The sequence below is a fragment of the Vicugna pacos genome, chromosome 29, assembly GCF_048564905.1.
Source record: "Vicugna pacos chromosome 29, VicPac4, whole genome shotgun sequence".
Classification (NCBI taxonomy): Eukaryota; Metazoa; Chordata; class Mammalia; order Artiodactyla; family Camelidae; genus Vicugna; species Vicugna pacos.
The window spans coordinates 21,710,984-21,736,205 of NC_133015.1; the positions used below are offsets into that span (position 1 = coordinate 21,710,984).

Sequence of the window (25,222 nt, forward strand, 5' to 3'; positions counted from 1 at the left end):
TTAAATAAATATAATAATAATAATCTGTAGGTTCCAAGAGGAAGAGTTTACACAGTGCCTTTGTATAGCCTCTCCTTGCTTCTCTCCCTCCTTTTCTGTTCCTCCTTCCCCTGTCCTGCCTCTCTTTCTAATTTTAGCCTGTTAAGGCAGCTATACTTGGAATTCCTTTCCTGACTTAGTCTGTTGATTGTCCTTCGAGGTACAAAGGAAAGCCTGTTTTTGGAGTCAGGTTTTCTCTGCCTCCCCACACTCCCCCACCCCGGCGACAGCAGCAGCAGCCCAGAAATAGCCTCTTCATTGCAAATCTCTGACTGACTGTGAATTAAAAAAAAAAAAAAGGTGGAGGGGGTGGGGTAGGGGGAAAGGAAACTGAATAAATGTGAGGTTCTATTCTTCCTTAATTTCAGAATCAAGAAAGGGATTGGATGAGAGACATAGCTTCTTTTTCACATTAATTTATAGAGAAATCACACAAATTCACAAGTGACGTGATATGCTAATGAAGATATATTAAAAGAAAACTTAAAAGCCATTTTACCACTTAGCTGACAAAAGTCATGTGACTTCTCAACATTATTCTTGAGAACAATTGTAACAAAGATACAGTCTAGAGCATGGCGCATAGTAGGTACCCTCGAGAGTTTAGCTTTGTTTTTCTTAAGAACAAAGTTCCTGTCTTGTTCATTGTCCTACCCTGTTAACCATGAGCATCGTGCCCAGACCTAGAACGTATTAAATAAATATTAAATAAATATGTGCAACATATGTGTGAGGCATAGAGATGTACGGGACATACAGGCATTAATTGATTAAATAAAATTCGTGTCCATAAATATATTTTAAGATAGTTATAGCCATGCCCTCATACCGTTTGCAAGTGGACCCCTGCTGTGGGGCGTCAGGACCTTGCAGCGCTGTTTGACTCAAGGAGGCCTCCCAGCGCATGGCCTCAAGGCCTCGTGGCTAGAGTTTGGCCAGGCTGGCCCATTGAAAATGATGCTTTCAATTCTCTGATTCCCTTTGGAAATGTTTCTTTAAAAGCAGACTTTTAAGGCATTAGGGGTTCTCCTCTAAAAAAAAAGAATATAAGCGTTTTCCAAATTAAAATCAAGCCAAACAAACACAGATCATTAAGAAATAAAACTGATCTAATATCCCCAAATCACTAGCTATAGGCCTATCAAACAGTATTAAGAAGAGTAAGGCAAGGTCAGAACTCAACTGAAATGATGTTGCTGTTTCAAAAAGCTATTCTCAGCTAGTCAGGATGAATTACATCACTGCTTTAGTTGACTGGAAGCATTCAGAGCAGAGAACCAAATTAAAACAGATCTCTTTGATTAATATGGCTCAAGGTAAAACAATTTTATCTTTTCTCCCCTTTATAAATATTTCATGATCCAATTTAAATTATGGGGAAATGGAAAGAAATGCATACACAATTTTTGGTAAAGATATGGAATTACAATAGCCATAGACAGCCTACCGCGCAGTATTTGCTTTTTTCAAATAGCTCCCAATTGTCAGTTATCTATGGCTTTTTCAAATGGGATGGAACTACCTGTTACCCTTTGCCTCAGTTTTATCCTCTCCTTCACCATTGCTTTGAACATGATGCCAAAGGGAGCTCGCGTTTCATCCTGCCTGACAAGTCCCTCTCAGTTCTTAGAGCTTTCCCAAGTAACGTGATCAATACCTTCAATACTTTTCTTAGACATCATGCAAAGATACTTTTTTAAGCGCTACTTTTCAGGGATACTGAACGACACCCTGAACGTGCAATCAGAATGTGAAACTTGAAGCCACCATAGATACATGGAGTTCCTCTTCTGTTGTGCAACAAGAGAGATATAAACAGCCTTAAGCAAATGAGTGTGTGTGGCTTAGGGAGCTGCGGCAGTCTCTGTTTCTGCTGACCCACAGCTCATCTGTGCTGTGGTCCTGAATCGACTTCGTAGCCTCCTTTCTAGGTAAGAATCAAATTCTTCCCATTTAAAACCCTTCCATGTGCACTGTCAGATACAGCAAGTCAAGATTTATCATCTCTACCACACCCCGTCCCCCTGACCCCGCCAGGTGAACTCCGACCAGTGGGAGGGGCTGTTGTCCCGGCTCTGGGAGGAGGAGTGCCGACTGCGGAGGTTTGCGGGGGACTGTGGAGCTGGGGGCTCTCGCACTGCTTGCTTGCTCTCTCTGCTCTGTCCTAAAGTTCACAAACTGCCTCATGAAACGTTACCTGTCCCCAAGCTTGGAACACAGCACAGGTAGAATTAGGCTTTATGATTCTTGGTAATAGTACTAACATTTTTCATACTTTAGCTGTTTGTATGGATAATACTTTTTGCCCCATTTCCTTTTTGTCTTCATTTCTTTCCTTCTGAGCTGATTCATCTTTCTCCCTCAACAGCGCCTGCATTCTCACCTGCAGCTCGCTGCACCGGCAGCAGGGGGTTGCCACTTACTACGTCTAACATTTGTCTTGAGTTAAAAGGACAAAATGATTGTTCTGTGTATAGGATTGTCAGGCTTTCAATTGCCTCTATTCTTTATAGTCCAATAAATAAATTTTCCTTTTTTTAATAGCACATTTTCTACATCATAGCCCTTAGCAAACAAGCACAAATCAATAAGTATTGAACTTCATTCAGTATCATCCATGTAAATAAAATGCCAATCGTTCAGGTTCTTAGTCTGGAAAAATCTTAGTCTTTCATCAAGACTATCCGGAACCTTTCACCTCCCACCAGAAGGGAACTGGTGAGGAGCAGTTCTCTGTGCCAGAGTGATAGCAGATCTCTGCTTGTGTATATCCTGGGTGGGTGGGCTTAGGGACCCTGGGACCAGTGAATGGGATGCACATTCTTGGGTACCAAGCATGGTGCCTCTCCTGGTCATATCCTGTTGGGGAAAGAGAATGTCCTCACTCCAGCGGAGACTTCATGGTGAAAAAAGAACTGAAGGAGACACTGTGAACTTACATGCACCCTCAAGAACAGGGGAAATGTCTCCGTCCAAGCCTCAAGGGGAGGAGGGAAATGGAGTCGCAGCAGACACGCGGGGCACCTGAAAGCACTCGAGGAAGTCCATGCTCGCTGGCAGGACACAGGCGCTTACCTCCATGGTCATAGATTTGGAATCACAGGGGCACATCTGTGCCTACAGCAGAATCCCTCAAAGATGCTCACCCCAGACCAGAGCTGCCTCGTGCAGCCAGTGGGGTGACCCACACCCCAGTTCCTGGCCGGAACTCTGCCAGGACCGCAGGTGGTACAGGAGCTGTGTGACTCTGGCTCATTCTGACCCGCCCTGCTTTCAGTTTGCTTCGTAAAATGAAAAAAATTCTACTGGCTTTTTGGATCATTGTGAGGATTCAGTTTTGAGATAGTGTGTGTGAAATTGATTTATAAAGTACAATACAAATGGTATTCTAGTATCACAGCTGGTAGGGTCAGAGTTGCTTTGTTGTTAGACTATATTTTCCCTGAATTCAAGTATTTGGAGAGACCGTATATGACACAACTAGGAAACAGTATGAGGAAGAACGTTATTAAACGTGGGGCAGGCATTTTGCATGCTAAAGAGATTCAATCTCTGATACCTAACGGAAAGGGTATCTTTCTGAGTAGAAATTAATTCTTTTCACATAAAACTGACATGAGAGATGATTTATTTATAACAACAACTCACTACCCTAAAAGCAGAAAAACTACCAGCATGAGAAATAAGCGTTCTGTTAATCACATCGTGTAGTTTTACCCTCCTAGGAAGTGGAGATCTCTCTCCCCTTCACGTGCACTCTTCATGGTGCCTGAATCATGAGTAAGCCATTTGACTTACCCATGTTGAAGAAAAAGTTACTCTGGAACTTGTCCAGGTGATAAGAAGGACGTTACGCGGGACTGTCGTGATAGGCGGTGTCAGGACCGTTGCAGTGGGGAGAGAGATCAGGCCCGGCTCCGAACACGGGAGGCAGTGGGGATGTACAGTCAGAGCTAGTTCGCAGGGAGAGGGGAGGATGGAACGTTATTAAGGGTGACTGCTGTGGGGAGGGCTAATCCTCGCTAAACTGGCCTAACAGGATTCTTGTAGAAGACGAGCCTGGGTGATCAGATGCTGGTCAGGGGGTGATGGGAAATTTGATCTGATGTTGAGGTTGGGGGGTCCTCTCTAAACTGGCTTAGAAGGATGATGGACACCACAGCCCAAGGCGGAAGAGGGCTCAGAGGAGGCTGACTCAGGTCTGGTCCAGGGGTCTCTGTCATCCTTCAGCCGCTGCCTTTCTCCCCTGTCCTCAATTCTCCGGGCGGCACATCTGCTGCCATGGCTCTCGCTGTGACTCTGCAACCCAGTCCAGGAACGTCATAGCACTAGGTATCCAGTCCTGTGATTTTCATGTTTTATTTTCATAGATTTCTTTTAGACTAGCATCTCCAAATCAAACTTATCAACTATCTTCCCTTGACCATTTTTGCCAGTATCATCTCTGTTCTTCTGGCCCTTCAGGCTGAAACTCAGAAGTCTTTGACTGCACGCTTTTTTTTGTCACATCAGTAAATTCTGTCAGTTTGTCGTCTTGGACTGTGCTAGAATTCCTGTTTCACCAGCGCCATCTCAGGGCTGTGTCACCATGAGAGCCTTTATCTGTGGCCCCGGTCTTCAGATCTGCTTACGTGTAGCACAGGATCGTCCGGTCGGCCTCAGCCACAGCGCAGTGTCCACATTCCTCTAGGGGCGCCTTACTTTCTCTTGCGTGAAATCTGAAGCCTTGCACGGCCTCCCTGTGGGGCTAGCCCTCTGTTTCCCAAGGCCTGGCATCTCATGCTCTCTCGGAGCGCTGTGCACACGCTCCTGGGCCTTGGCCTTCTCTGTGCCACCCTCGCCTTCGACGCTCACTCTTTCCCCAAGTTCTTTGCTTCCTTTGAAGCACAAGGTCAAGGGCCACATGTTCCTTCTAAGTTTTCCTGATCCAGTTCACCTTCATTTTTCCCCAGTCTCTAACATTCAGAAGCCATCTACTATTTTGTATTTCAGCACTTAATATTCCACTATTTTTACACTATATTTCATTGTCACTTCATCAGTTTTTGTGAATAAATAATGTCTCAACGGTGAGGTTCGGCTCTTAAGGGCCATGTTTCATCCAGATCCCTCTGGATATCTTACAGGATACATGGTAGATAAATGTTCATTCCATACTTGCCGCTTGATTGCTGATCAGCTTCCTAACCCGGAAGGTGTTTCACTCTTTACCTGCTGCTTTTTCTCTGTTCTACAGATACTCAGCATTTTGTTAAGAAATGCAAATGTGGGGACTACATTTACTAGTTACTTATCAATGCACTTCTTAGTCCTCCATCCTGCGAGCACTTGGGTGGCGATACTAGCAGAGAACACAGTCTCTTCCTCTCTTCAGCTGAAGTTCGGTAGATGTTTGTCCGCAGAACTGACAAACGGCATATCTGCAGACAGGTGTACTGTTGCAGGAGTTAGGACTTGGGAGGAGAAGAGACCTGCCCGCGGTTACTTATTTCTTTGGCAGTGCTTATTGCCCTGGATTGAAGTGGAGAACTAGAATCATTATCTGGACAATGGAAGCCGTAAAGGAAAAGCAAAGTGTATAAATATCAAGGACAGTGAGGAAATAGGGGATGGTTTATGAACTTTGAAAGTTAATGCTTTATCTTTGCATAATAATATCTACAAGCCACACTGAAGCCATGTTATTTAGGTGAGGGGAGTGCCTGGTCACAGCTGGGGGTGTATCTGGGGTCCTCTGGAGGAGGGCAAGGGGCGAATGGAGCCTATTACGTTATGTCATTTCTAGATAGAACACTTAATATTATTTAAATCAGGTCTTCCAAATCTGTCCAAGAGAAGACTCAGTTTCCATTAAGTAGATTTATTGAGACCATGAACATTCTTCTCTAGCTCAGGGATTTGTGTTTAGTTTTCTGGGATACTATCCAATGATAATGTCTTGAATTCTGTGAAAGAAAAACTAAGATAAAAAATATTTCTACTCTCCATGCTGGCCTCAAAATAAATTGAACTCTGAAGACTGTGGCTGTGATCCCCGTGCTCCCACCGACCCCAATAGCTATTTGGTTTCAAACAACGTGTTTAGTGTGGTTTTGCTCAATAAAGTTTTGGATATTCGTTGCTGCTGTTATTTTTATTCATTTTTTGAGGTTTCCTTGATGGTTTCTAGGGCATACCAAAGGGATAGTTAATAAAATGAAGAGGTTATAATGGTTACAGAAACTAACCAGGTTTATTTTATATTGAGCAGTTTATTAACAAAGAAGCATTTTCTTTTCTGGGAACTAGTATCCAAGGGGGAAGAGGTACCCTGAGTGGAGGACATTCCACGTGAAACTTGGTCAGCTCGTCTAGTTCCTGAGACCTGAGCAGTGGGCTGGTGCTTTGTGATGTGTCAGGAGGATGGGGAGCGCATCAGCGACTGACATCTGACGTTCGGAGACTCTCCTTCTGCTCCAAAGCCACCCACCCTTTTCCAATCCCTGCTCTTTCTTGTCCCCTCCCTCCTTTTAAATGGCATCTCAGTGAATCAGATACAAGACTTCCCTTAGCCACGATACCCTCCCCATGTCTGTGGACTTTTCGTGACTATCGTAAAAAAGAAAAAAAAAAAGGAACAAAAGCAAAAAAACTATTTCCACCAAACTGTAATTTATCGTATAGCTGGTAATCCTCCTCTGTAGGTGCAGTTCCTACCTGAAAATCAGAAACACTATGCTTTCTCATATTTCTAGCTTTACCTGTGGTAAATGTTCTCTATCTCACAGAGACTTCTAAAAAATTACTTTTGATTAGGATGGAGTCATGTGACAGTTCCAGTCACCTCTCCCATCCCTCTTAGAGGTAATTGTACATTTTTACATTTTTTTCAAAGTTGCTATCCCACTTACCTCATAATTTTCAGAAGATGATCTTGAAACATTTGTGAGCAGAAAGCTGAGATGGGTAAGTGAAGGAACATTTAGATTTCTAGCCAGCACACCCAAACCCTGTCTGCGCCCACTGCTCATCCTTTCTTGATGCTCTTCCACCTTGGTAGAGGCTGCGGTCCTCTTTCCAAATAAGGCTGAGACCTCCACCTGTGGTCTCTACACTGTTTCCTCATCCCTCAGGGACTTTGATCCACCAGCCATCTTCTCTGTTTCCATGTCTTCAGTCTTGAGTCCCCTTTGTTCTGATAATGCTCATGTCTGTTCCGTCTTGAAAATTCAGTTGCTCGAACCCAAGTTGCTCTTAAGCTCTTGCTCCTATCTTCTTCCTTTTACAGCTAAACTTTTTGAAAGATCAGTCTTTTCATGTTACACACTGTTTCCACCTGTTCTGACTCTTCATTGCCTGACGCCTGCCTTAGGCCCTTAACGCTTTAAAGGTCAACAGTGTTCTCCGTGGGCACTTGGCTCTGGGAAGTCTCTCCTCGCAGCGTCTGGCTCACTGTACAACATACCCTGCTTTTTTCATTTCCCTTTCTGACTGTTTCTTCCCATGTTCCTCTTCTTCTGTGGACTTTTTAGATCATGAGCCAGTGCTTTCCATTTAATTCACTGAAAATCGTGGCCAGCTGTGGCCATGTCTTGGGTTGGAGTATGCTGAGCTTGTGGATGGTGTGGTTAAGAGCCTGTCATAACTGCTGACTTTCCCCAGGGCTCGTCTTTGGACCTTCTTTCTATAAACATAGACTTCTCCTGGTGACTGATCCCAAATAAATGGCTTCAACCACTACCCATAAACCAATGTCCCTAAAATTATAACTTCAGTGGATTTCTCTCCTGGTTTCTAAACCTCCCTAGTCAATTGCCATTTAGGCAGCTCTAATTAAATACCTTAAATTTCTCAAAATAAAGACGTTCAAATGGTACCACCTTTCCTCCCAGCCCTCCGTGTTTTCCTGCTGTAATCTCGAATGCGAAGAGTTGTGCCAGTTACCTGGTCCTGCAGCTGAAAGCCTGGGAGGGTTCTAGATTGCTCCCTCTTTATCTTCCTCTGCATCCAATGCATTGCTCCCACCTCTCTGTTCTTGATATAAATCGCTCTCCTAGTCACACCCCCTCCGCCGCTTTCCTTTGCTACTTCCTCTCCTTGACATCAGCCCTCGTCACTTCTCCCTGGGGCGCTTGAACATCCATCCTTTTTGCTGCCAGCTCCTTTGTGTGGCACACAGGCCCTCCTGGTTGGACTTCTCCCATGTGTCTGCTCTCAACACCCCCTCACCTGTACATGCCCTTGAACCTGCCTGTGCCTTGCTGTTTCAAGCCACCATGGAATCACATGGGCTATTCTTCCTGCCCCTGGTGCTCCTGTTGGCCTTTCCTGCCTGACTGCTGCAGACTCTTCCCATAATACTCCTTCCAGAAGTCTTTCTAGCCTCACCAGACCCAGCTTGAGACTGGTGTGCTGCTTCTGGGCCAAGAGCTGCCCCCATTCCCTGCTGTCCTGACATTAGGAGAGTCGCAGTTGCTGATGAAGTGGTTACAAGCCTGGGCTCCACAGTCAGGTGCCTGGAATGTAGCTAGGCTCCAAAAGCCACATCATCGTGGTAGCAAGTTAACCTCCCGTGTCTGTGCCTCACTTTCCTGATATTTAAAATGGAGATATTACCAAGCATATTGGGTTCTTGTAAAGATTACATGAACAAAACGCTCTGAATGCCTTCTACACAAGAGTAAATCTTAATGAAAGTTGGTTTTTATTTTTATTTTTACTCTTTCTTCCTCTTCTTTCCCTTTTCCTCCTTTCTTCCCCTTTTCCTCCTCCTCCGCCTCTTCTCCTCCTCCTCCTCACCCCTTTCCTTGTCTTTTTAATTCTCTGCCTCCTCCTCCTTCATAACCGTCTCCCCACCCAGGCTCCTGTGGAAGCTCTCTGGGTACTGAGACTGTTCATTAAATTCCGTGCCCTATAACCTGTCGTAGAGAATAGTTCTCATTGGACGGTGGGGAAAATATGTTTTTTTCTGCCTTCAAAAAATTATTTTCATCATTCACTGTTAGTGAACACATTTCATTAAACTAATGATAAAACACAGAGGTCTTCAGGAAACCTACGTGAATGCTAAATACACAAGAATAAGGTCCTATGTTAATTATTATAGAACAAGGGTTCTTTTTGTTAGTCATTGTCACAAATGTTCAATATTGTGGGATTTAATTTGTGTTTGTTATTTGATTTTTGTGCTGCAACTAGTTAAGATTGTCAACATTTAAACCATTATTAATCTGTCCTCAGAAATGCTGTCAAACATTTATGTATATCACTTTCTATGTATCAGGCATGGTTAAAAGAGTTTTGCATATATGAACTTACTCCATTATTGTCTTCATTTATAAGGTCTAATATTCACAAGTTATTTTTTACAGTTACATAGATTACTTATTTTATATATAAGAACTGTATATAATTATAATTATACATTTTCCTACTAGAATAGAAATGACAGGTATGATTTTATATCTTGGAAAGTCAAGGAGAGGAATGTTGCTTTCCACCAGAGAAGGATGTATGAAAAATCTTCAGTGCATCAGATATGCAAATTAAATAGGTAAAATAAAGTCTTTATTTTTAAAAATTGTGCCCACAGTTCTAATCAGGGATGGAGTTTTTAATAGGAGATACGCATCTCTGTTTTTTGTAATGGGTGGAGCCTGATCCTTGGCGTGAATTCTTATTGCCACCATTTACAAAGAGTAATGTTGGGACAGTCAAGCTTGGGGATACAGGAAGCTTCAGTTTTCCACTGTGCATTTAGGAGGGAGTGTGTCTAGAAGTCATAATGTGTTATATTTGTTATTATTGGAGTTTCAAATTGGAGTATTAGCGAAGTTGTAGCCTCAAGATTTTTGTTCTTTTTCACAAATGAAGAGGGATTTCAGGAGATTTGGTTTTCTGTGCTTAAGTAAGTTCAGAAAATGACAGCACGTGAAACTCTCCTTCTTTGGGATCTGCAGTGAGAGTAAGAGGTACTAAGAGAGTCCGCAGAAGGGCACTTGTTCAGTTTGGCTTAACTCACTCACTGTCTCTTGAATCCTATCCTCCTCTACCCCAATATCTACTAATATTTCTAGGCACATTAGTAGTCTGTGGAACACAGTTTGTGTAATGTTGGCATTTACTATTTTGAGTTTAATCCTATAAAATGTAGAACGTTATTTTTATTAACATTAAGTTTGTTGCATTTAGTCATACTGAGCTTTTGGTCATACTGAGTTTGACCCACAAGCGTCTAAGTTGAGAGTAACTGACAGCAAACAAGGAAATTAATTTGCAAATTAGACTCTTAGGGAGAATTTTTGTTTGCCTTTATTCTTAAAGGTACCTGGGGCCTCAGAGTTTAAATGGCATTCACACTATGTTTCAATTCAACATTACAAAGAGCAGAAAAAGTAGTAGATTGTTAGTGAAAGAATCTTGGGGAAGGTTTGAAATGCAAAGCATCTGTGAGACTATAGAGCTGTGAGACATATACTTTGAGGCGGGGATGGCAGGCGGCCCATAATTTGTGAAGAACAGGGGTTCTTTTTGTTAGTTATTGTCACAAGTATTCAGTATTAGGGGATTTAACTTGTGTTTGTTATTTGATTTTTATGCTGCAACTAGTTAAGATTGTTTAAATTTTAGCATTTAAAACATTATTAATCTGTTTTCAAAAAGCAGTTGTGTGGTTGCTCACTCATTTGTACTTTGATTTGACCTAGTAATGGAGAAGGATGCTAATGAAAGCTCACTGGTGATCCTTTTGTGCAAGTGAAGCAAACTTCCTGCTCGTCTAGGCTTCAGCCATGACCCATATTTGTTCATAAATTATCCAGCAGTACATGTACAAAACTGTTGTGAGGATTTTTTTTTTTCCAGAATGGTAGAAATGTTATGCATAGCTGTGCCATTTGATGCTTCTTACTCTTCACAAGACCTGCATTCAGTGACATCCAAGAAGGAAGCGGGTCCTTCTGTGTTCCTATGGTTTGGTATCCTCTCCCTCATCAGTTAAATGTTCTCCCTTTTCCCTGTGTAGCATCCATGACTGAAGTTTATCGCTTGACCAATTTGGCCATCTTTTTTCTATTAGGAGGAAATAGGAGCATTCAGGATTTTTTTTTTTCATAGAAAATTTTGCTCTCATTTAAGCTGTCATTAGCAAACCTTGGAAACATTCACTCATTGGTATTGTCAACACATGACACTTAGCCTGATTATTCAACAAATTTTGTTTCCTCCGGAACATGAACTTTGGTTCTCATGTGAACTTTTAGTGAAAGAAACTGAAACTTGGCTTGGAATGGAATTTTGTTTCTACCATAATCCACGGGATGGTGCACCATTTTCTCTCTTTTCCCTTCTGTCGTCTACGAAGGTGTAAATGTTCTGGCTCTGACAGAGCTGTGCAATGGAGAGCCACTGAGTTCCAGCAGTAGTCCTTATAACTAACTAACTAAATGGTTAAGAACAAGACAAATATTTAACTTTTCTGGACTCAGTTTCCTTATTTGTAAAAGGAAGAGGCCCGATAATATCTTTAGTCTGACATTCAAGTAATCATATGATAAGAGATTTGCCCTGAGTTATTTCTACAAAATCATTAATAGCAAAACTTGCTGTCTACTTTGCATTTAACTTCACATGGCAACAGAGGATAATAATGGCATCCGAATCACTGAAAACCACTGAACTAGCGCACAGTTGTAATCCAGATTAGTCACATTCATTCTCACAGTCTTATTACTCCTTTGCCCATGTTAAGTTACTGTGATCACTTTTTGCTAGCTCTTTGGGAGAAATGGGTTATTTTTTAAATTATGAACATGTTATTTCAGTACATGTAACTTAATTAAAATGAGGATTTCTGCCAACTGTTTCAAAACAAATACAGCATCTTTTACTAGTATGAAAGGAGCAACTATTTGCTGTCTCATTTCCTCACTAATACGCTGGCGCGTTGAGCTTGAACCTAAGCTTGTGGAAGTTGATTCTTAACCAAAGCAGTTCCTTTTTCATGTAAGTAGGTTAAATGTGAACTGGGCAGCCTCAGGGCGCTTCTGTTGTTGTTCACGTTTAAAAAGCCCCCTCAAGAGGGCCCCTTTTAGAAACCTAGAACCATACGTTTGGAAGATTGATCCAAATTAACATTAGAATGGTCCTTTTATTTTTAAAAAATTATACAGATTGTTTAAAATATGCTAAATCGACACAGGCTGAAATAAAACTGAGTAAGTAACATTTCTTGTTTTATTCTACCTTTGTGATGAAAGAACTGAAATCAGAGAACAAATGCAGAGTGTGGGTTAAGGTACGATTTCTGCTCCCCAAATTCAGGAGGAAATACATTTGTACGAAAGGTACAAATTACTGTCATTCGTTTTCTTGTGACTTTATATGCCCTAGAATGGTGTAAGCAGATCAAGAGTTCATATGTGTTTTGACTTCTGAGAAGTTGTTTATTTATTTGTAAAGAAATATTACATTAATCAATTCCTAGAATTACATTTTTAAATCATTTCATTGATAGAAATGCCTGCTCTTGGTGAAATATATTAATGTGTCTTCTCTTTCGCAAACCGTATAGCAATTTTTTCCCAGAGTTAAGACAATGCAAACATTTTAATTGGTTGGAAAAGACTGAGCCATTAAATATGAGTAAAATTGCTTAAACTGATTTTTTAAAATATGCTGGAAAACTGGAGGGCTACAAATGACGCTTTAGCCATAATTCAGGACTATACAATAACCCAGGTCCCAAAAGGTCCCAGAAGAATGACAGAGAAGCCATGATTTTCAGACATATGCATTATATATGCTAATAGCTTTGCAGTGAGAAAGGTCTATATCCTGGTACTAGAGGAAACATTCATTTTTAGCATTTCAGACCATAGGGAACATAGTAATTACAACAGGCAGTAGTATCTGTCTCCTTTCTATCCTTGCTTTTGCCCCTCCTCCCCCTCACTTGAATAATCTCAGTGGAATTAGTAAGAGGACTTAAAACCTATGTCATTTCCAAAGTATTGTCTTCTCTCTATAGTACATTTTGTACAACATTGGTCCTTAAGGAGTGCGTAACATACCTCATGTATGTACATCATCACAGCAAGAAGAATTAAGCGTGTTTTCTTTACTTAAATGTGTCTATAGACACTTCCATTTATGTGATTTGCAATGGTGATTTTCAGAAGCACAGAAACGAAATACTTTTTTATAGTTAAGATTAAGTTTAAAGCTATGCTCTCAGTAGAAATCTATGTCCACAGTCAAGAAGTCCCATCATTAGCTAGAAAAGTCAAGCCAATGTTCAATCTTTTGGAACGAAAGAAATTTGCAGTTTTTTTGTCAACGAAAAAGTGAAATAAGCAGTTATTAGCGCTTAACCTCTAGCGCTGAGATCTTGACCCGTACAGGTTCAGGTAGCAAGCGGATCCCGTCTCAGCCCACGGCAGACGCGCGCACGGGGTTGGTGGCTGGCAATGTCTGATCAAGAGCCTCACATTCTTAATCCTTAATTTTAAGTTGTTTTGTTGAGGAATGTATAGGGTTTCAGTAGATAGCTCCCTGTAAATAATGTCAGCTAAAAATGTGCATTTTAAGGCCAAAAAAAAGCCTTTTCTAAGGAAATTTTGCAAGTTTATTTTTACTCAAAACAGGCCAAAAAAGAAAAAAACCAGAATAAATCCATGAGCCTTTTTCCTCTTTACTGTGAAAGAGTCACTTGGCTTAACTTTCTTGTTAAAGATACTAAATTAGATGATTCAGGGAAGTTAATCTACATCAGAGGAAAAGCTAACTTACCACAGTAGACTTCCAGCTTGACGAGAGATGTGATTTCCTTTTCCTATAGTTTTAACGCTGTCCTCCGTCTCTCTCTGTCTTCGTCTCTGTCTCTGCCCCTGTGTCTCTCTCTCTCACACACGTCCTTTATCTTGGGAGTAATTGTGAGAGTTGTGTAATTTTTGAGGAAACAAGAATGTACAGAGGTGGACTTGACTTCACTAGTACAGAGTAAAGGTCTGAAGAATTTTATGGTGTTTACAACCCCTGTAACTGAGGAGCAGGTATAAACCAAAAACACCTGTTCTTGAATTCTTTTTTTAAGTGGAGAGGGTGGCCCGTCCACAGTGTCTCTAAGCTGTGTGCTTAGGGCAGGTAATCGTCATCCTCCCGAAGGCCACGCTGGTAAAGCGCCTGATAATAAAAGCTCTCAGTAGAAACTGCCTCCTCCCTTACGCCCGTGCTGCCTCCAAACTCAGTTCATATTCAATTATCCAGTTAAATGTTCTGTGTTTATAACATTATTATGCTGTCTTCAGTTATCACCCTGCTCCCCCTTGTGTTGATATTAGCTCTGAAAGCTAATTTATTTGGACGTGTTCTCCCCGGCCTACAAGGCAGAATTGGACTCACGCTTTGAGACTCCTTTGAGCACTTACTTCCCAGCAGGCCCCCCAGTCTCTGGGGGGGTTCGGACCGCCTCCTCCCCCCACCCCCACCCCCATCCCAGCACTGATCACACCACTTTGTAGCTATTTGTCAAGTTGTAAGTCTTATCTTCTTGACTTGAATTCTTAAGGCTGGACGTGTTTGTCCTGTTCATCCTAAGTTCCCCAGTTCTAGCAAGGGGCTTGGTCAGTGGTAAGTACAAAATGAATATTTATAGAAGCCCAAAGAGAGGGCTCCTGGTGGTATGAGCTGAGAGCCAGGGGGAGAGAGGGAGAGGAGGACGAACGGCCTGGCCCACCCGGAGGGGAGGAGGCACATCGGCTCAAGGGCAGTGGGTGCTGCTTCTGTGTTTTAGCTCCTTTTTACTTTACTTATAGGTTTGAGCTTTAACACAGAAACCTTCGGTTCTGTTAAAGGAGGACCACGTGCATACTTCTGTTGCTTTTTCTGGGGTTGGAGACATGACAGAGACCCCAAAATGCGGTACTGAAACCTCTTCTGGATGTGTCAGTTTAGGAAAAGTAAATGTTCCTCAAAACAAGATTTTGAATTTGTGAAATATAGATGAAAACAAATGTAAAAAAGTTTAATAACCAAACAATCCCAAGTCTGAACAAGAGAAGGGCTGAGAGGGGTGTGCCCCCCCCCCCCCCCCCCCGTTGCTTTCCCGGCCTGTGTCCCTCCAGCCCCGCCTTCCCACTCTCTGGGGACGTCCCAGAGGACCAAGTGCCACTCCTCTGGCTCACTTGCGGTCTAGCCGGCTTTAGATAAGGAAGTGTTCAACGGTGCAGTGGCTAGGAGTCCAAGAGAGAGCTCTTTTCAGGGACTCGCTGTCCTCTTTTCAGATGGATCCCTTGGCCCCTAACTAGGAAACTGATTAAGAATCTTAAAGGCCAGGTGGAAGTTTTGCTGGTAGTGGGAAACTATGGAGTAGGGGAAGAGAGGGGATTTTTACCAGGTAAACGTTTTACAAAATTTATTTAAAAATTGTGGTAGAGGAAATTACAGAAGACGGAGAGCATCAAAGAGAGGAAATGCCAGGTAATTACTAAACTTTTGCTGCACATTATCTTTTAGAGATACTAGGCTGGATTTCTGTTCACAGAGGGTGAAATGGGTCATGGTATTGCTTTCCATCAATTTTTTTAAATCAAATGCCCTTTCGCAAAGCCACCAGTACCGCTTGCTGTGGCTGTGTTTGTTGATGCTCCACAGTGATAATTCAGAAGCTGAAGCATTGCCCTTCATAACACCTTGATCCAGTCATTCAGCAAATAGTTTGATCATACACACACTCAAATGCAGATTTGATTTGCAATTTTGAAAAAAAAATTCTGTTTTCATCTTCTATTTTGGGTCGCCTTACAATGTATCATCTTTACTGGACATTCTCTTGGTACTCTCCTGTAATCCCTGCTGACTCATTTCTCAGTAAATTGAAAAAGATGGAGCTTCATGGTAGATTTTCAGTAGAGAGTGACAAAGGGGAAGGACATTCAGTATGAACAATGCCATTGTGTTTTTCAACTTTTTCTCCCGACAACTGAGTTGCTCTCCAGCTAGTCTTGGTTGGTTAGCAGTGGTGTGAATTCTTACCCTTAATATAAACCATGAAGGAGACTAAACAGTACAGAGCCATTTGCCGTCATGGAGGACTGGTCAACACTGTGCACCAGAGGGAATTGTCCTTTATCCACCCCGAAGAGCTTTGTGACACCGGCAAGTTACAGTCAATCTCTCTGAGTCCTGGTTTCCCCGTGTGTAGCGTGGACAGTGGTAGTGCCTGGCAGTGTGAGCGTGAGGTTGGGTGTCAGAGGGGTAAAGACAAAGAAAAGAGTTGGGATAAGCAAATCTGTTGAGATAGACCTGAGTAACCCATAGGCACAAAGACACAGAGATACAGGAGGATACCAAGCTTTGCCTTAACAAACTTAAACGCTGTTATAACTGACAGCAAAAGGAGTGGCAATGCGCCTTGAGACAAGGCTGAGTGGTAAAGTAATAGTATCCGAGGAAAGTGGAAAACAGTCACACAATTTTAGAATTTTAACAGAGAATGAATGCTTATAGTTATTTGTCTCTCATTAGGGGAAAATGACGATGGTCGAGCAGGGGGCAAAGATACACGTCCACTGAGCCAGTTCCTGGTCACCACCAGAATCTTTGTTCCTACCTGACCTGAAGCGTGGAAACGAGAATTCAGTCACGTCCCAAGCCTGTAATGTGAACTGTTTTCTGGATGTTCCCCACGCATTTCTGGCTACAATTCTGAGAGTTCTTTTGAAACAATGCCACAAAGCAGCGCTAAATATGTGTTCTCCCACACGCCGCATGTAAGGGAAATCAAGTAGGGAACAGTTTCACTAGCTGTTTGCCAAGGTCAACTTTTCTGTTTTTCAAAGAGTAATGTGTTTTCCTTGACAAATAATGTAATCCTTTCTGCATTGAAATATGGGCCTCCTGATAGGGAGTTCTTTCTGGAATAATAATGTAAACCCACGTTATCTAATTTGACAGTAGACTACTGTACTTAAGATACAGCATTAATGTGTTCAAAGGAAATCCATTCATTGCTAGTTCTTTCTCCTTCCTTTTCTATCCTATATCTTTACTAACTAGGTAATCTTTTCTCATAAAATAATTTTTTGAAACAGTAAAAAGAATCTTCATTTTTTTCCCTTCCAATTAAATTGTTTCTCCACATACCTGGAATGAGGAGTCTTCCGATGAACATCCAAGATACCTTCTTAGTCTCTCAGAAAGGAAACCTGTACGTGCACGTATTTAATTTTATTTTGATTTTTGGTCACGAGGGGAAAGGGGAGTTAGGAAGACACCATGCTTTTGAAGTTCTCTTCCTTTTTTACTCCAGAAAACAATTACTAAGCGCAAGCTGGTCTTACTGCCCTGGTCACCCGTTCTCATCATCTGTTTAAAACCCCTCCCCCACCTCTTCTCCTTTACAGACTAACAGAAAAGCTGCCAGTGCCGAGGTGGGTTCAGATCCTCTTTGTCCAGATTCTTCTTGCTGCTCTAGAGAGTGCTTTACCTCCTTGCCTCTCGGGTTCTAGAAAGGCCCAGCCTTGCTAGAGGTTGGCTGTCGGGGTGTGCTTGTTGAACTAGACTGAAGACCCTTGATACCCTGAGCTTGCTGTTACATTTTTTATCAGAGGAAGCTCCCCTCCCTCCTCTGCCCCGGAGTAGGGCCTGACCTGTCTTTGGCCCACAGTCTAGGGTGCCCCGTGGATGTTTCCAAAGAAAATTAGAAGCAGTTGTTCCCCTGTCGACCTTGAGAGGTGAGGAGCATCTGGCGTCGTGTAACCCAACGCTTCCTGTCTCCTAGGGCACCTCTTGGTGCTTAAAGGAACAATTTGCTCTAATAATCGCTTTCACTAAAAAAGAATTTTTTGCTGATATTGATGGTAAATAATGAGGCACTTAGAATGTCTTCAGGTTTTCATGATTTAAGTTTTATAAGATCTTTATAAAATAACCGATTATTAGAAGAGTACATATCACCTGTAGAAAATATGGAAAATGGAGGCATAGAAATTTGTAAATCCACCACTCAGCATGCATTTCCTTCTAGCATTTGTGTGTGTGTGATATAGAAATACATGTCATTCATGTACAGACTGATCTGCTTCTGTAGACTGTTACAGTGAGAGAGAGAGAGGAAGGAGCGGATACACTGTTGACTGACAGGAAGAGTGAGGTTGCAGGCACAGGCTCCTGAATCCGACGATCCTTTAGGCAAGGTATTTAGTATCTCTTGGCTGCCAGTGTTTGTTGAGAGGATTGAATGAGATACAGGAACTAATATTTACTGAATGTTTCCAGTGTCCAAGACATCGCTCTAAATGTTTTTCACATAATAACTATTTTTAATTCTCACAGCAAAGTCATGAGGTGCGCATTAGCACATTTTGCACATCATTGTCTGTAAACCATCTTATAAAGCACTTAGTTGTGGTCAGAGGTCTGGTAAATGCTAGCTATCAGTACGGGATTTTTTTTTTTTTTTTTTTTTACAAAATGTGGCTAGTTAGTAATAGGTTTTATAACACATTTCATTTTATGTTTAAGTATTTTCCCTGAATGGCATTCTTTATTTAAAAATAAATGTACTAGTTAATGTCCTAAAATATAAATCTAAGAATGTCATTCATACTCTTTCTTCCAGAGAGAAAATTCAGATTCTTACATTTAAAGATGAGGACTCACATATTATCCGTTGTTCCAAGTCAGTTTACAGTTTTTCTAGACGTGTCATGCCTTATCAGCTCCTCCCAAGTAGTTAGTTGAAGTGTGGAAATTTAAGTTGTTGCAAGCACTCACCACTTTGCCTTTGTTCCTAGCTGCTCGTCGCATGGGAATACCGGCCAAGCACAGTCAGTGTCTTTGTCAGATGTGCGCTAAGCAGAGGGAATGTGGCTTTCCTGTTTATACAACCTACAGTGAGAATTTCTGCACCGACGTGCGTTTCTTTCATACAATAAATGACACATGACAGCAAACATTTTTTCTTGGGTTTCCATAAGATGAGATTGAGTCTTTTAATCGGGGAAGAATACCGGTTGTTCCCAGACTCTGTTTTTCACGCCAGAGCCTGGGGTGAGGATAACTGGGACTGCTGTCCCAGGGACCCTGTACAGAGGACCTGGCCGTTAGGTCTCAGACGTACTGTCAGTCTCATTGTAGTGGCATCCATACAATTGGGGCTCACGGTTTGGAAAATTTTCCAAGGCAAACTTTAAAATTACTCATTTTTACTAATTTTTATAAGATGTATAGCAAAACGTTTTGATCTCTTTGGCAAAAGAAATGTTATGAAGAATGTCCTGTATCATGGTGTCATTTGACAGTGACTTTAAGTAAAATTATTTTAGGACTTTCAAAGTAACTTGAACTTTTGTATTGTGTTGCCAGTGTCCAGAGGCCATGCTCTCCTGTCCTGAGATGTCTTTCTGTGCAGTCCAGTTAAAGTTACAGGCTGAGACAGACAGACAGACTTGAGATGAGATAGGCCCGGTAAAGTGAGCGACCATTTGGAGTGTAGACCCAGTTGGTGGCTTGGGAAATTCAGACCTTCAGAGAGAGCTTTGTGTTGTATTTAGAAAGGCCTTTCCCATATTGAAATTAAGGTACTTTCTACTTTATTTGTTACTTCAAAATATTGGACTTACTAATGATTTGTTTTTGACTAAGGTGTGAGGCAGGGATCTAGCATTCTCCCCTAAAGGCTCTTTCATCATGTGTTCAACTTCCCTTACGTGGTGGGATCAGCTTCCGGCCTTTTCCTTTGGTTCCGTCTGTTCAGGCCGGTACGTGTGCTCGGCCACGGTGCCCGCACTGGAGCCCTCGTTCCCGGCCCTGGCCTCCTGGCTGCGGCCTTTCTTGTGGCCCGAAACTCTGTCCTGGACTGATGGTGGCAGGTTAAACAAAGGGGCTGGACACATTGGCTCTTGTTCTTTATTCACAAGCTTAGACCTGAGAAAATGGCGCGGTGGAGGGAAGTGGGTAGAGAAAGCCCCCGGGTCTGCCGCGGGCCGAGCGCTGAGCTCCGCTGGGCCGTGTGCTGCTGCTGATCCCTGGCTAGGGCTCCTGGTTTACAGCCGTGCTCGTCCCCGGGACCTTTTTCAGCTGATCTGAGCATGGCTCCCCCTTTGAGATCACAGCAAGCCTGGCATTTGAATCAGCTGTAGGAGTGTACAGAGTAAGTCAGCCACCTGGCCGTCACAGCAGCGCAGTGGGCGCCGCGCGGCCCCAGAAGTGTCCCCGGAAAACTGTCAGCTCTCACAGTGAAACCGGTTAGATCTTCCCTTCCTTCCTTCCTTCTTTCTTCTCTCTTTCCTTCTTTCTCTTTCTTTCTTTCTTCCTTCCTTTCTTTCTTCCTTTCCTTTCTTTCTTCCTCTTTCTTCCTTTCTTTCCTTTCTTTCTCTCTTTCTTTCTTCCTTTCTCTCTCTCTCTCTCACTGTCTGTGATTTGGTGATGGCTAGTGGTATATGACGGAGAACATCTCTGTAGTTTAGGAGAGAGTGTACATTTAGAGGAATGTATTTGGTTTGTGGTAAAGAAACTTCCTTTTGCAAAGTTATAATTCTCAGAACTATGTTGGGTTTTTTTTGTTTACTGTTGTTGTTCCTGGAAAAGTTGCTAAAAATTTTTCTGAAACAATGTATTTGTCCCGTCAAAATTTTAATACTAACCCCCAGACCTTTTTTCCGTTTTAATTACTGAATCCTGACAACTTTAAATTACATAATGCAAAGCACAGAAGCCATTTCCAGTGAACTCAAAACTGTAAGGCTAGGTTGGCAGGACAAAAGGAAACAGTTTCTGATCTCCGACATTTGGAAATACTGGACAAGACTTTAAAATTGTCATGTAGTTAAAAATGTTTCCTTGTTTTCCTTCTGCCAGAAGAAAGGGAGAGTACCCAAAGATGGGGCTGACTCCTGCACACTGATGACCTCTGTTTTCATGCCTATTCATGAGCTGTTTGTAAGAGAGTTAATTATAGTTTAAATTATTTATGGGTATTGTAATGTGAGTATTTGGTTAATAGTTAAAATAAGTTGCTATTATGCACATGTAGTTTTAAAATAGTGGAGGGTTTTGTTAGATCATTTTGGTCATTCGTTTTCACACACTGAGCCCTCCCTGAACACTGAACGGATGACTGACTTTCAAGTTGGTACAAGTAGTTAAATTAACCACTCTTTTTTCATGGCACTCTAATATTTTTTCTAATATGATTAAAATTGATTCTAGACTCCAGATGCAAAGTTGGAAAACAATGTTTAATAAAAGTACACATGATTTTTTGATATATATATATATATATATACACACACACTTTTGGTATATATAGGTGTATATATATGTTCTCTTTTAGACTTGACAAAATTTTTTTCACTTTACATATTGTATTGGCTTGGTCTTGAATGACTGACTATAATTCTAAGAAAAGTAACACTAAAACATCATTAGAGAATCCTGTTTCCATTTTCCTTTTAAATGGAAATAGATTAGGTGTTTGAATACCTCCAGACCAATGATAAGTTCCAAATCCTTAAACAGTGTGCATGTGTTCTCAATACCACTGACACATTGATCCAGATTCGCTGGATTCTGTAAGGGAAGCAGTGACTTTTAAGCAATAACTCTTACTCTCCAGCTGTTTGAAATATATGACACTTGAAGGAAAATGGTAGAAAAATGTCAGTACAGAACAGAACATGTTATAAAGACTGCCTTTCTGGATATAAGACAGCTGAATTATTACTCTTATAAAAGGCATGAAACAACAGTCAAGATTATGTTTTATGTTTTTCCCAGTTGAGGCAGCCCGGTCTGTTTCCCAGGCAGACCTGCTGGGCTTGTGGCGGGGTGCGGTGGGGCAGGGCCGCAGGACATGGGCAGACACAAACCATGTGTTCTGTTGTCTTTTCACGAGGGGCTTTAAGTCATTATTGTTCTACGGAAGATAACGTGTTTTTCCTTATAACATATTTCAGAGATAGAAAAGGAGAAGGAATTTCTGCACTTTCTGGTCGAAATACTGAGCAATACAGTTTTTTATCTTAATCCTGAACAGCTTAGTGGAGAGTATATGTTTGTGCATTAAACAAAACACTTTTGAAAAACTTGGAACCCAACAGTGGTTTGGTTGATAGCATGTATGATTTCTCTTTATTCAGAAAATGTCAAAGGCAATCAGCTATACTTCAGTTTAAAAAAGTGGAAATGTCAAAGGCCTTCTCTGAAACTAATAATCACCATTAGCTTTACTGTCATACGAATTTTAAAGAAGTATTTAGACTTCTATAAGTCTGGAACTGTTTGCAACTATATTCTTCATTATCCAGGCTCAGATTTTGGTCTTGCATAAGTAACAGGAAAGTAGGGCATATTAAAAAATTTTTATTTTAGAGCTTCTATATGTCAGGCCTTTTCCTAAGAACTTTGCCACTGTTAATTCATTTGAACCTATAGCACCTTTTTGAGGTGTATTGCTAATATTCTGAAGTATGTCATGTCCTGTCAACCCTGTGAGGTGCATACTGATACTGTCAGGAGAAACTGAGGAACAGAGATGTTAACAACCAGCTGGTGAATGACAGAACTGAGGGTCCAGTCCCAGTGAACTTTGTTGCCTCTCGTGAGAACATAACCTATGTGGATATTCATTCCCAATAAGACCATTGCTGGTGGAGCACCTTACAACCTTCTGGTAAATAGGAAATTGGGATTTTTGTTTTAAGAATAGTTAATCAAAATCCATGCTTGAATTAATTCTGAAATTAAATCTCTGAGTTATTGATGCTATACCATTTCAGGAGAAGTTATCATAAAATTCAGTACAGAAGGTAAATGCTTATTTATTCTTTGAAATAAACAGGAATAATGTGATTTATCTCTACATTACAGGTGACATTCGATTTTGTTAAAATGATCTATTCCATAGTCTAGACTCTCACTGTATGCTTTGCAAATGAACTAAAAATTCATCAAAAATGACTTTGGTAAATTACAAGTCAGCATGTAAGGTTATACTCTTGGTATGATTGTAAGTTTAATTGTAAGAAAACATTTATACATATAAAGTAATGCTATAATGATATTTCAAGTGTTTCCACTACACATTTAAAATATAGCATCCTCTCATCTATATAAAAGTAGATAGTATAAAAGTAATATGAGATGATTTCTTGTACATTCAGATTTCACCCCAAACTGTGTTCTTTGTAGATTTAATATTATGTTGAATTAATATCCCTTAATTTTATATTTTTCTTCACATAGATTTTTAACAGAGTTGTGAATCTAACAAAAAGACAAAATAGCAAAACAAAAATTTTGGCAAACACACCTGCTGGTAATAAAATGGATTTAGGATTTTTCAGATACACTCATTATACTAACTCACTAAGTAGAGCTGATCAATGTCTTCATTTAATTTTGCAGCGCTGACAAAACTGAAGTCTGTGTGATGGTGAGAATTTGAATACCAGTTCAACTTCTTCCATCATCTCTATCATTTTGTAACTTCAGTGAGAAATCTAAACATGCAGTTTCATCTGACAGGCATTTTTGAAACATCTACTGGAGGCCCAGAATTTTTACAAAAGTTTTTTTTAAAATTCAGAATAGATTTTCCTTCTTTATTTGTTTAAGACTCAGATTGAATAGAGAAACTCAGGATTTATAAAGAAAAGTGGTACAATGTTTAAGTAAAATGCAAACTGTGTTGTTTTAAAGTTATCTGTTCTATTCATATCCTGATGTTACTGCAAGTTCTATAACTGTTTGAGATGTCTGACATAATCCCAAAGTTTCTGTGGATTGTTTGAGTTAACTGCCCTCAATATTTTCTTAAACCCATCTACTATCTTCCTACCCATCAACCAAGGGAAACTACAACCTAATTAGACAGTGGGAAATCTGTTCCTTTTCAAAAGGAACTGAACCGACCTCATTCTCTTCAGTATAGTGTCCCCAGTAAGTGGTGTGAAGGGTTATTTGGTAGATGGTAGATACCGTCTGTATGTTGATGTCAAACGTTAAGGCTCTTCTGCACCATCAACACCCTTTCTTCCTTTGTTCTTGAAGTCGTCTAAAATCATCCTGACTGCTGGTAATTCTATGCCATAAACCAATAAGAATATACATATTTATCTTAATCTTTGTGTGACCAGTTTCTAGTATGGCGCCTCTCACATAATAGCTTCCCATAAATATTTGATGATGAGTGATTGATCTTGAAAGCAAAGAATGATTTATTACCTTTATCAAGAATAATGAAAAGATTTCCATATTGGTGAAATACTGCAGAGTGCACCACGCAGAATGCGACTGAGCTGTTTGTTTTGTTCTTACAGATACTTCACAGCAAAAACAAAAACAATTCAACCTGTCAAAATGAAAGTATAAAAGATAAAAAATACGTCTCATGCCCCAGATGTTAGGTGAGGCAGATATAAATCCAGAAGGTGAACTTGAGCTTCTTGGCCAGAGGCACAGAGATTGAGGACACACTCAGGTCTATGTGTTAGTACAAGGAGTTGGAACGAAGTGAGAGCAGAGGCTTTCCCTCTTCATGTTCGTGCTTTATGGTAGGGAAAACAGCCTCAACTAAAGATTATGTGATTCTGCTTTTACTTAATTCGTTAATCTGATGGCTCCTTAAGCACTGGATCAAGGAAATAAAGTATTGCGTATTGAGAAGATGGATCACGTCGGTATTTTACTGTCTGGTTTATAATTTCTAACATTTGGGTGGTCCTGGGACATTCTTGAGACACTCCCACCGATGCTGTGTTCTCACTAACGTGGCCTGGAAGGGAGACTGCAGGCTCGCCTGGCGGTCCAACTCCACATCCAGTTCCCCTGTCAGCTCTGAGATGTTGCTTCATTAGATACTGCCTTACTCATGCACTTGCATTAATTCTGGCTGTATCTAAACTTCATAATAGGACATAAGTTACAATAAATTGTCGCAAAACATGAAATTCCAAGCTCCCCTGTATTTAGTACAAGGCTTAGCAGAGTGCAGGGATGGGAAATGCACAAGGGAATGGGTTACTGCCCAGCAGCCTCCCTTGAAGAATCTGGGGATCGATCCCAGGCTTACAGAATTGTTCATGTCAAGCATCCCCACGATGTGTTTTATTGCTTTTATTAGGGTGGCTGTATAATACAAGAGCATATACTTCTTTGCTTTTAATTTTCAAAGCCCGCTTAGTATAGAAACCCCTACCACTCT

General features: G+C 41.1%; 1 protein-coding gene across 3 annotated transcripts in view; it reads left to right on the top strand.

The window, feature by feature from the left end:
- The window catches only part of TOX (thymocyte selection associated high mobility group box), a 270,368-nt gene that overhangs the window by 33,221 nt on the left and 211,925 nt on the right, over positions 1–25,222 (top strand). The window contains exon 1 of one of the 3 annotated variants that reach the window (XM_072951924.1): positions 14,591–14,646. The exons of the other annotated variants lie outside the window; for them this stretch is intronic. The gene's annotated coding sequence lies outside the window, so the exon portion shown is untranslated. Of the gene's footprint in view, positions 1–14,590; positions 14,647–25,222 lie in introns of those variants that run through there. 3 annotated transcript variants of the gene reach the window in all.